General features: G+C 44.2%; 1 protein-coding gene across 1 annotated transcript in view; it reads right to left on the reverse strand.

Annotated features, from left to right (window-relative positions):
- The window catches only part of lrrcc1 (leucine rich repeat and coiled-coil centrosomal protein 1), a 237,238-nt gene that overhangs the window by 89,889 nt on the left and 134,948 nt on the right, over positions 1-12,401 (reverse strand). The gene's annotated exons all lie outside the window — the stretch shown is intronic.

The following is a 12,401-nucleotide window of genomic DNA, read 5'->3' on the forward strand; positions in this document are numbered from 1 at the left end:
CTAAAAATCATCAAAATCGTTTCAAGTTAACAAAAATAATTTAACTGCTTATATTCCATTTCAAGTGAAGAATTACAGTAGTGGTATTTAAAAAGTCTTAACTCCCAATGCATTCATACAAACTCAGAATACAAACTCATACTTTACAGCTTCATTACCAACACCAACAGAACAATAAAAAGCATAATTAAATGGTTAACCTAAAATAAATATTTAACAGCTAGAGGAAATTATTCATAACTCTGTCTCCCAAAAGCATCATAAAAGAGACCGTTTCATTTACTATGACTTTGGTTACGAGGCACAGTGGAATCATTGCTGATCTACGAAAAGAAAATATGTTGAACGTATTCCATACTCAGTCAAAATGCAATTTATGTTACACAAATAATTCACAAATTCTGAGCACTTCTTGTTAAAATAAACACTACTGGGTTTGCAATGATTTAAGAACACAAACATTATAAATTCATCTTCTTCCACAGATAAGCTTATATCTCCTTCAAACAGCACTTTCTTTGGACCCAAATATGACACGGTTTGTATCAAGGAAGAAAACAAGAAAGCCAGATAAGCTCATTATTAATGCTTGGAATTAGAGCTACAAAATGAAAAAAATGCCTGATGAACTGTCAGGGTTCCTCTGATCCAAAGCCAAGTGGATTAAAATAAATCACTAAATCACAGGGGCAGCAGCTAGCGAGAACACTTGAGAATTACGGTTTGGCCCGTGCCAGCACACGGGGATACCACCAATGAATCACATAAAGCTGGTTCGCTTCAGCTATTTTTTTTTATCCATACACACATTTGTCTCAAAAGTAAAACCTACCAGACAGCTGATGAGTAACAGAAATTAGGTTTTACAGAAGATGCTGTTCTGCCATTCGGTTGCAGATTATCCTGCAACGTGTTTTCTGTGCTGCATGACATACTGTAAATTAAAATAAATACCTTGTCCCCATAAAAAATATTATATATGCGTGTGTGCGCGCGTGTGGGGTGGAGTGCTGTATTATTTATGGATACTAAAATGTATCTAGTTTTTGGTACAAAGTGTGGCGTGCATATTATGAATGGATCCAGTAAACTTGGAAGATATATGGCAGCTATTTGCCACAATGTTTAGAATTTTAACACCTACCTTTTTCTGTTCTTACTGAAAATAATGGCATACATAACACTTATACTTGAAATATTTAAGTATTAAAATATTTGTTTCTCAACAACTTGCATTTATATAGCGCCTTTAACATAGTAAAACGTCCCATGGCGCTTCACAGGAGTGTTATCAAACAAAATTTGACACCGAGCCACATATGGAGATATTAGGGCAGATAACCACAAGTTTGGTCAAAGACGTAGGTTTTAAGGAGGGTCTTTAAGGAGGAAGGTGAGGCAGAGAGATTTAGGGACTCCTATTGTTATAAAACATATACTTTGATTTGTGAGCAACATCACTAGCTTGTATAATAAAAAAATCTACATTTATCTGATTTGTATTACACAAAGTAAAGCATACAAGCCAAATTATGGCTTTCCCTTAAACAAACAGCTTTTAAAATACACCTTAATCACTAATATTTTGCCTTAACGTCATCCAAAACTCGGCTGCCTGCATCCTAACTCGCACCAAGTCCCGTTCACCCATCACCCCTGTGCTCGCTGACCTACATTGGCTCCCGGTTAAGCAATGCCTCGATTTCAAAATTCTCATCCTGGTTTTCAAATCCCTCCATAGCCTGGCCCCTCCCGATCTCTGTAATCTCCTCCAGCCCCACAAACCGCCACCCCCCCCCCCATTCTGTTGCCTACGCCCTAAGCTCTGGAATTCCCTCCCTAAACATATCCGCCTCGCTACCTTTCTTTCCTACTTTAAGACGCTCCTTAAAACCTACCTCTTTTACCAAACCTTTGGTCATTTGCCCTAATTTCTCTAATGGCTCAGTATCAAATTTTTTGTCTTATAATACTCCTGTGAAGTGCCTTGGAACTTTTTTACTACGGTAAAGGCGCTATATAAACACAAGTTGTTGTTAAAAAAGTCTTTGTTTATTTCATGAGTAGAGGTATAAATTGTAATGCTTTGAATAAAAATAATACAATCTATAATTCATTTTAAGAACAGTCCTTTCCTACAATATCAAATAGGCACAGGTTTTCTAATGGGTTTAGGATGAGAGTTTTTAAAAAAAAATTGGCCAAGAAATAAACTAATCTGCATAGTCAGAAATTACAGTACACCAAGCACTTTAAATAAAGGTACAGTTCCAAGCTCAGTGCTGCAAAACCAGTATTGTATAATGTCTGGTGAGAGGAGCAGCTAATGAAGGCTTCCAGCTCATGTCAAACCTCACTGTTCATCTTCCATTATTCCATGATCCGTGTTATGCCACTCCCAGTACTCCCACAGCTCGCCCAAAGCTCTCGCACACTGGCACTGCTACACCAGTGCTCCTACATCTCAAGACTACCGATACGAGACTCTCAAAACAAGCACGCTACTCGGAGCTCCGACATGGCAAGAGAGCCCCAGGTGGGCAGAGGAAATGCTTCAAGGACACCCTGAGAACTCATTTTTAATGTGGAAGCAAGTCATCCTCGGTTCAGAGGGACTGCCGAAGACTGAAAACTAAGAGAGACCACAACACAACAGCCCCTCCCACCAATTCTCCACTCCCAACATACCACTACCAGTACACCAAGGCCCTATTCCCAGACCCAACGATCCACTCCTCAATACTTCCAGATCACAACACCCTCCTACTCTTCCGTGCTTATCTTCACTGTTTCAAGATCTTTGGACCATTCTCCGAACATTACCAAAGCACTCCCCTCCCTCAGTACTGCTATAAACCTCCCATTGATCTGCAACCTGAAATATCACTCTTCCTATCTTCCCGTGTACCCTGGTCAAAGAGGGCCAGATCACGGGAAGGACACAGACAGAGAAAGAGAAAGCATTCTAGATATAGACCAGCTGTTGCTTTTCCAGTTAGTCATTTCAAAATTTGAAAATATCTACTGCTCAAATCTTTAAGCCATTACCAAAACATCCAACAGCCAAAGGAGGAGGGTATGTGGGTGCGCGACTGAGGTGCCCACCTGAAGCAACCAGGAGCCTCATTAATCTATGCAAATCGGGGTCCAATGACATACATAGAACCAATGTCCCCCGTAAGCTGCACTGCCTCCTGCGTGGCCAGCCTCCCCCAACGCGCGGCCCATTACAATGTAAAAGCCGATGAACGGCCTGCTTGGGACCTTGCAGATGACTGTGCTGCCACGCGCACAGCTTAGCAGGAACATTGCATAGGGCCCTGATGCCATTTTAACTGCCTATTAGGCAGGAGTGCTCCACCGAGCTCCACAATAACGTGGGCTTCTGCCACCTCAGCCTGCCACCCCTCCGCAATCCCCCTTTCCTTGCACCACACAGCAAAAATTAGGATCTCACTACGTCAGGAATGACAGGTATAAATCTGTTCAACACACTGTATCACAAAGTCTTGGGGGGAAAATTGGGTCGCGCCCCGAGAAAGTTATAGCACCCCCGCGCCCGAAACTGAATGAAACATAGAAGATAGGAGCAGGAGTAGGCCATTCGGCCCCTCGAGCCTGTTCCGCCATTTAATGAGATCATGGCTGATCATCCAAACTCAGTACCCTGTCCCTGCTTTCTCCCCATATCCCTTGATCCCTTTAGCCTTAAGAAATATATCTAACTCCTTCTTGAATATATTTAATGAATTGGCCTCAACTGCCTTCTGTGGTAGAGAATTCCACAGGTTCACCACTCTCTGGGTGAAGAAATTCCTCCTCATCTCAGTCCTAAATGGCTTACCCCTTATCCTTAGACTGTGACCCCTGGTTCTGGACTCCCCGGCCATCGGGAACATCCTTCCTGCATCTAGTCTGTCTAGTCCTGTTAGAATTTTATAAGTTTCAATTAGATCCCCTCTCATTCTTCTAAACTTTAGCGAATAGAAGCCTAATCGACTCAATCTCTCTTCATACATCATTTCTGCCATCCCAGGTATCAGTCTGGTGAATCTTCGCTGCACTCTCTCCATGGCAAAAACATCCTTCCACAGATAAGGCGACCCAAAATGCACACAATACTCAAGGTGTGGTCTCACCAAGGCCCTGTACAACTGCAGCAAGACATCCTTGTTCCTGTACTCAAATCCTCTCGCTATGAAGGCCAACATACCAGTTACCTTCTTAACCGCCTGCAGCACCTGCATGCTTACCTTCAGTGACTAGTGCACAAGGACACCAAGGTCTCGTTGCACTTCCCCTTTTCCCAATCTATTACCATTCAGATAATAATCTGTCTTCCTGTTTTTGCCACCAAAGTGGATAACCTCGCATTTATCCACATTATACTGCATCTGCCATGCTTCTGCCCAATCATCCAACCTGTCCAAATCATACTGGCGTTTCTTGGCATCCTCCTCACAGCACACACGCCCACCCAGCTTTGTGTCGTCTGCAAACTTGGAGATATTACATCCAGTTCCCTCGTCTAGATCATTGATATATATTGTGAATAGCTGGGGTCCTAGTACCGATCCCTGCGGTACTCCACTAGTCACTGCCTGCCACTCGGAAAAAGACCCATTTATTCCAACTCTTTGCTTCCTGTCTGCCAACCAGTTCTCTATCCAAGTCAGTACCTTACCCCCAATCCCATGTGCTTTAACTTTGCATGCCAATCTCTTATGCGGGACCTTATTGAAAGCCTTCTGAAAGTTAAAATACACCACATCCACTGGTTCTCCCTTATCTATTCTACCAGTTACATCCTCAAAAAATTCCAGTAGATTAGTCAAGCATGATTTACCTTTTGTAAATCCATGTTGACTTTGTCTGATCCCGTCAGTTTTCCAAGTGCTCTGCTATTACATCTTTTATAATGGACTCTAGCATTTTCCCCACTGCCGATGTCCGGCTTACCAGTCTATAATTCTCCGTTTTATCTCTACCACCTTTTTTGAATAGTGGGGTAACATTAGCTACCCTCCAATCCATGGGAACTATTCCAGAGTCTATAGAATTTTGGAAGATGACCAGCAATGCATCTACTATTTCTAGGGCCACTTCCTTAAGTACCTAGGATGTAAATTATCAGGCCCTGAGGATTTATCGGCCTTCAATCCCGTCAATTTCCCCAACACCATTTCCCTACAAATACTGATTTCATTCAATTCCTCCCTCTCATTAGACCCTATGTTCCCCGAAATCTCTGGAAGGTTATTTGTTTCCTCCTTTGTGAAGACAGAACCAAAGTATGTATTTAATTGGTCTGCCATTTCTTTGTTCCCCATTATAAATTCCCCTGATTCTGACTGCAAGGGACCTACACTTAACTTCACCAATCTTTTTCTCTTCACATATCTACAGAAGCTTTTACAGTCAGTTTTTATGTTCCGTGCAAGCTTACTCTCATATTCTATTTTCCCCCTCTTAATTAATCCCTTTGTCCTCCTTTGCTGAATCCTAAACTGCTCCCAATCCTCAGGTTTGCTGCTTTTTCTGGCCAATTTATATGTCCTCTCCTTGGATCGTATGCTATCCCTAATTTCCCTTGTTAGCCACGGTTGAGTCACCTTTTTTGTTTTATTTTTATGCCAAACAGGGATGAACAAATTCTGTAGTTCATCCATGCGATCTTTAAATCTTTGCCATTGCCTATCCACCGCCAACACTTTAAGTAACGTTCCTCAACCCATCCTAGCCAACTCGTGCCGCATACCATCGAAGTTTCCTTTATTTAAATTCAGGACCCTAGTCTCTGAGTCAACTACTTCACTCCCCATCTTAAATGAAGAATTCTATCATATTATGATCGCTCCGCCCCAAGGGGCCTTGCACAACAACATTGCTAATTAATCCTTTCTCATTACATAATACCCAGTCTAAGATGGCCTGATCTCTAGTTGGTTCCTCGACATATTGGTCCATGAAACCTCCCGTATACACTCTAGGAATTCCTCCACCACAGTATTGTTACTAATTTGGTTGGCCAATCTACATATAGATTAAAGTCACCCATGGTAACTGCTGTGCCCTTATTGCACGCATCTCTAATTTCCCGTTTAATGCCACCCCCAACCTCAGCATCATTGTTTGGGGGTCTGTATACAACTCCCACTAACGTTTTCTGTCCCTTGGTATTTCTCAGCTCTACCCATACAGGTTCCACATCATCAGAGCTAATATCCTTCCTTACTATTGTGTTAATCTCCTCTTTAACCAGCAATGCCAACCCACCTCCTTTTCCTTTTTGCCTGTCCTTCCTGAATATTGATTACCCCTGGATGTTGAATTCCTAGCCTTGGTCACCCTGGAGCCATGTCTCCGTAATTCCAATTACATCATATCTGCTTACATCTATTTGCGCAGCTAATTCATCCACCTTATTACGAATGCTCCTCGCATTAAGACACAAAGCCTTCACACTTGTTTTTTTAATACTCTTAGTCCTTTTAGAATTATTATTTACTGTAGCCCTGTTAGATTTACACCCTTGATTTCTCTGCCTTCCACTTTTGCTTTTCTCCTTCCTGTCTTTTGTTTCTATCATTGCTTCCCTTTCCTCTGTCTCCCTGCACAGGTTCCCAACCCACTGCCATTTTAGTTTAAACCTTCCCCAATAGCACCAGCAAACACTCCCCCTAGGACATTGGTCCCGGCCCTGCCCAGGTGTAAACCGTCCAGTTTGTACTGGTCCCACCTCCCCCAGAACCGGTTCCAATGTCCCAGGAATTTGAATCCCTCCTCCTTGCACCATTCCTCTAGCCACGTATTCATCTGAAATATCCTTCTATTTCTACTCTGACTAGCATGTGGCACTGGTAGCAATCCTGAGATTACTACCTTTGAGGTCCTATTATTAATTTACCTCCTAACTCCCTATACTCAGCTTTTAGGACCTCATCCCGTTTTTTACCGATATCGTTGGTACCTATATGCACCAGTACAACTGTTTGTTCACCCTCCCCCTCCAGAATGCCCTGCAGCCGCCCCGAGACATCCTTGACTCTTGCACCAGGGAGGCAACATACCATCCTGGAGTCTCGTTTGCGGCCGCAGAAACGCTTATCTATTCCCCTTACAATAGAATCCCCTATCACTATAGCTCTCCCAGTCTTTTTCCTCCCGTTCTGTGCAGCAGAACCATCCATGGTGCCAGGAAGTTGGCTGCTGCTGCCTTCCCCCGATAAGCCATCTCCCCCAACAATATCCAAAGCGGTATATCTGTTTGAGAGGGGAATGGCCACAGGGGACCCCTGCACTATCTGCCTGCGCCTACTACTCTGCCTGGTGGTCACCCAATCCCTTCCTGCCTGTGCAGCCTTTACCTGCGGTGTGACCAACTCCCTAAACGTGCTATCCACGACATCCTCAGCATCGCGAATGCTCCAGTATGTATCCATTCGCAGCTCCAGCGCCGCAATGCGGTCTGTCAGTAGCTGCAGCTGGATACACTTCCCGCACACATGGTCGTCAGGGACACAGGAAGTGTCCCTGATTTCCCACATAGCGCAGGAGGAGCATGCCACGGGGCCGAGCTGTCCTGCCATGAATTACCCTTTAATTAATCCAAATTAATTTAAATCAAATCAATACCACTAATTACACTATAATTAAATAATATATTCAAGGGCCCTTGGTTACTAGCACTCCCCGATACACAACAGAGACCGTAGAAAGTATAACCACAAAAATTAAGACCGTCTAAATTTTATAAACTATTAATCTTAACTATCAAACTATATAGTATAAATATCGACCTGGCCGTACTCACCCAATCAGCTGCTTCCTCTTGCCCGCGTCACTTTTTGAATCGTGACGTGGCTTCGGAACACCGCCGATGGTCTGTGAGATTGGCAAGCCTCTATAAAAAAAAATCCTGCGAAAGTGAGTTTAAGTACTCACTGTACCGCCGCTCTCTGCTCCTCCCGACACTGGCCTCTGGTAGCGCCCCATTTGTTCTTAATCACACAAGACAATATGATGCACCATTCCAACAGACTGCATTCATGATGCAACATAAATTTGAGCCTGTTCAGCTATTCAATTAGATCATAGCTGATCTGTAGCTCAACTCCATTTACCCGCCTTTATTCCATACCATAACCTAACAAAAATCTATCGATCTCAGACTTGAAAATTTCAATTGGCCCAGCATCCACAGCTTTTTGGGGGGGGGGGGGGGCGCAAGTTTCAGATTCCACCAACTCTTTGTGGAAAAAGTGCTTCTGATTTCACTCCTGAATGGCATAGCTAATTTAAGATTGTGCCCTCTTGCTCTGGATTTCCCCACCAGAGGAAATTGTTTCTCTGCATCTACCTGATCAAATTCCTTAATCATTTTTAACACCTCGATTAGATCACCCCTCAACTGTCTAAACTCAAGGGAATACAAGCCGTTTATGCAACCTGTCCTCATAATTTAATGCTTTAAACCCTGGTATCATTCTGGTGAATCTGTGCTGTACCCCTTCCTGAAGTTTGGTGTCCAAAACTGAACACAGTACTCCAGACGGGGTCTGACCAAGGTTCTGTACAACTGAAGCATCACTTCCTCACTTTTCAATTCCAATCTCGAGATAAAAGTCAACATTCCATTAGCCTTTTTGATTACTTTTTGTACCTGTGCACTAGCCTTTCATGATTTGTGTACACGGACATGGACCTAAACCCCTTTGCAGCTCCTAGTCTCTCAACATTAAGAAAATATTCTGACTTGTGTTTCTCAGATCCAAAGTGGATGACATCACACTTCCCCACATTGAACTCCATCTGCCATAGTTTTGCCCACTCACATAATCTGTCTATATCCATTTGTAACCTCCTGCTCCCATCCACACAATACAGGAAACTTTGGTTTATCCGGAGGTTAACTGTCCAGAATGCTTGAGCCACCGACAAAAATCAGGAGCCGTTTCATTAGGTTTTTTTTTCTTCTCGTTGCTTTTTTTTCCCCACCAGTCAGGCTCTGCAAGGTCTCGCTGAAGCTGTTGCTAAGCTACAGAGACGCTTGCAAGGTACGGCCGACTGTTTAGAAGCTAAGCAACAGGGTTTGTTGCCAGATATGGAGCTCAAAATCTCCGTATGTTTCAACATTAGTGCTGGTTTGTCCAGCAGTTTTGATGGGACAGCAACAGCTCGGTCCCGTCGGTGCCGGATAGCACAAAGTTTCCTGTATTCTGTAACTCCCAACTTATTGGTCATCTGCTAACTTGGATATACAACTTATTCCTTCATCCAAGTCATTAATATATATGGTGAAAAACTGAGGCCCCAGTACAAATCCATGGGAAACACTACTTGTCACATCCCACCAATCAGAGAACCACCCCTGTATCCCTGCTCTCTGACTCCTCCCTCCCAATCAATTACCTACCCTTGCCACAAGGTTACCTCTAATTCCATGCACTTCCATTTCTGCTAATAATCTCTTATGCGGAACCTTATCAAATGCCTTGTGTCCATATAGACAACATCTATAGACATTCCTCTATCTACCATACTAGTGACCTCTTCAAAAGATTCAACTATATTAGTTAGACATGACCTACACATCACAAATCCATGCTGACTCTCCTTAATCAACTGATGGCTGTCTGTGCTCAGTCACTCTGTCTCTGATAAGATTCAAGTAACTTCCCCACAATTTATGTTAAACCAACAGGTTTGAGCTCTGACGAAAGGTCATCGACCTGAAATGTTAACTCTGTTCCTCTCTCTCCACAATATGCTGCCTGACCTGCTGAGTATTTCCAGCATTTTCTGTTTTTATTTCAGGTTTCCAGCATCCGCAGTATTTTGCTTTCATAGGTCTATAGTTACCTGGTTTCTCTCTCCCTCATTTCTTAAATAATGGAGTGACATTTGCAGTTTTCAAATTCAAAGGCACAATCCTGAAACTAGAATGCTTTGGAAAATTATGAGTAATGCACCTGTAGTCTCCTCATATTTATTTTAATGCCCTTAGAATTTAGGGCCTTAGCAGCTGAAGGCACAGCCACCAATGGTGGAGCAATTAAAATTGGTGATGCTCCAAAGGCCAGAATCGAAGGAGCATAGACATCTCAGAGGGTTGTACGGCTGGAGGAGGTTACAGAGATAGGGAGGGGTGAGGCCATGGAGGGATTTGAAAAAAAAGGATGAGAATTTTAAAATCGAGGCATTTCTTAACCGGGAGCCAATATAGGTCAGCGAGCACAGGGGCAATGGGTGAACGGGACTTGGTGCGAGTCAGAACACGGGCAGCAGAGTTTTGGATGAGCTTAAGTTTATGAAGGGTGGAATTACTCTCAAATTATATTTAGGAATTGACAATGTCTAGTGATCTTACTTTTTTAGGATCTTTTCAGAATTTAACAGCTGCAATCTCTCTTTCATTCATTCCCTAAATCAGCTCATTATTCCATTTACAGCCACCCTCTAAAAGACTACAATCATAGAGTAGATTTATGTGAATACATAAAAGCTTTGTGACCTTTGCAGACTTTATAGAACAAATAATCTTCGAAAGTCTGTTTTATATGCTAATAGAAGTTTATCTATATATATAAATCGGTACTTCCGTCATTCTGTCTATCTGTCTGTCATCGCGTGTGCGTTGCGGGTATGCACTCGAAAGTTACAGGGCGTACCTATGCGCGCGTTACCTCCAAAGAAAGCTTACGCTTCCGAGACGGTTTTAAGCGTATTTACATTTCGGCCGGGCTAAAATTGCGCCCGCGGTATCCCAAAAACCTTCAACATTCCGCTCATTAGCATCTCATTATCCGCTCATTAGCGACAGAGTGACCTCGAGCTCGACCAATCGTACGCCAGGTTGCTGGCGTGTGCCGCCGGGCCAATCGGTGCGCGTGTGGCCGGGCTTTATCGTTCTGAACCGAGGTGAGTCGCCGCCATCTTGATTCCAAACTTTCCCTTTCTTTTTCCCGCTTTCTGCGTCTTAAAAAAAAACGTTGCTTTTAAAACACATATTGTTTTAAAAAAAAATGATTTAGAAAGTAATTAACTTATCTAATCTCATTAATTTTCCTACCTTTCCCCGTTTTTCCAGGTAGGCCTAGAAGCCTCGGCGTCTCCTCTGCACCCACGCCCGAGCTAGGCACCTCCCGGCCCCACTCGAAGGCTGGAGGGCCGAGCCTCAGCCCAGCGGCGCTAGGGTGCGCGCGCAGCAGGAGCTGAGACGTCTCTCTCTGCCGGGGCTTGCTGAGCGTCCAGCGTTACCCTGGCAACGGGCGCAATCGGCGGTCTTCACCTCGGGGGGAGGCGGCCGCGACCCTCAAGGGGGGGGGGGCCGCGACCCTCGGGGGGGGGGTGCCGCGCGCGCAGCAGGAGCAGCTGAGACGCGGCATCTCTCTCTCTGGCTTGGTCAGCGTCACGGTTGCCCTGGCAACCGGGCCCGCCGGCCAAGAGAGACGCCGCGTCTCAGCTCCTGCTGCGCGCGCAATCGGCGGTCTTCACCTCCGGGGGGGGGGGGGGGGGGGGGGGGGGCGGCGCGACCCGGTCCCTCCCGCCCTCCCTCCCCCTCCCCACCCTCCCTTCCCCTCCCCTGCCCTCCCTTCCCCCCTCCCTCCCTTCCCTCCCTCCCCCCTCCCTCCCTTCCTTCCCCCCTCCCCCCGCCCTCCCTTCCCCGCCCTCCCCCTCCCCTCCCTCTCTTCCCCCCACCCCTCCCCTCCCTCTCTTCCCCCCAGTCGTTCTCTCTCTTCCCCCCAGTCGCTCTCTCTCTCTCTTCCAACAACAACATGCCCTCGAAAAAGCCTCGGCACCGCCGGGCACTTCAGCTAGTACAGTATATACTGTACGCAAAGCTTGTCTCCATGAATTAAAATGCATTGCCTGTAAAACTCGATGCATCATTCATCAGAAAAACCTAGAGAAGTATAATATAAACACAAATACCATTTTGCCTTTGACATAAAAAGTGAACTGTAAATATTTTTCAGCAAGTTGCTCCATCAAACACTAAGTAACATAGTATCAACCCATCAGACAGATTCATTTGTTATCTTATTACGTACAATTTGTAAACATCATAGTGAAATGCAGTGAAAATGTCCAGCTTTATAATTCCTGCAAGGTTTAAATTTGCAATTCAGCAAACAGTCTTTGCACTGCAATCTTTACCATTTCACAATTAATAGCTTGTAATATACACTATTCAAATGCAACCTGGTCATTATCCATGTATTTTAATTATCAAATATTTTATTTCGAATACCCTGTATTACCCATAAAAAATGAACAAGCTATAATTTCAGATTTATGCAATTATTTATAACGAACACAGCAAATGCTGGTGCTCAACTGTAACCTACAAATTAATAACACCGCTTTAGTGACATCACAAATCATTTTTAAGCTTTTGT

This window comes from Somniosus microcephalus, chromosome 7 (assembly GCF_052327205.1).
Source record: "Somniosus microcephalus isolate GS21.2 chromosome 7, FLI_Smic_1.0, whole genome shotgun sequence".
Taxonomy (NCBI): domain Eukaryota; kingdom Metazoa; phylum Chordata; class Chondrichthyes; order Squaliformes; family Somniosidae; genus Somniosus; species Somniosus microcephalus.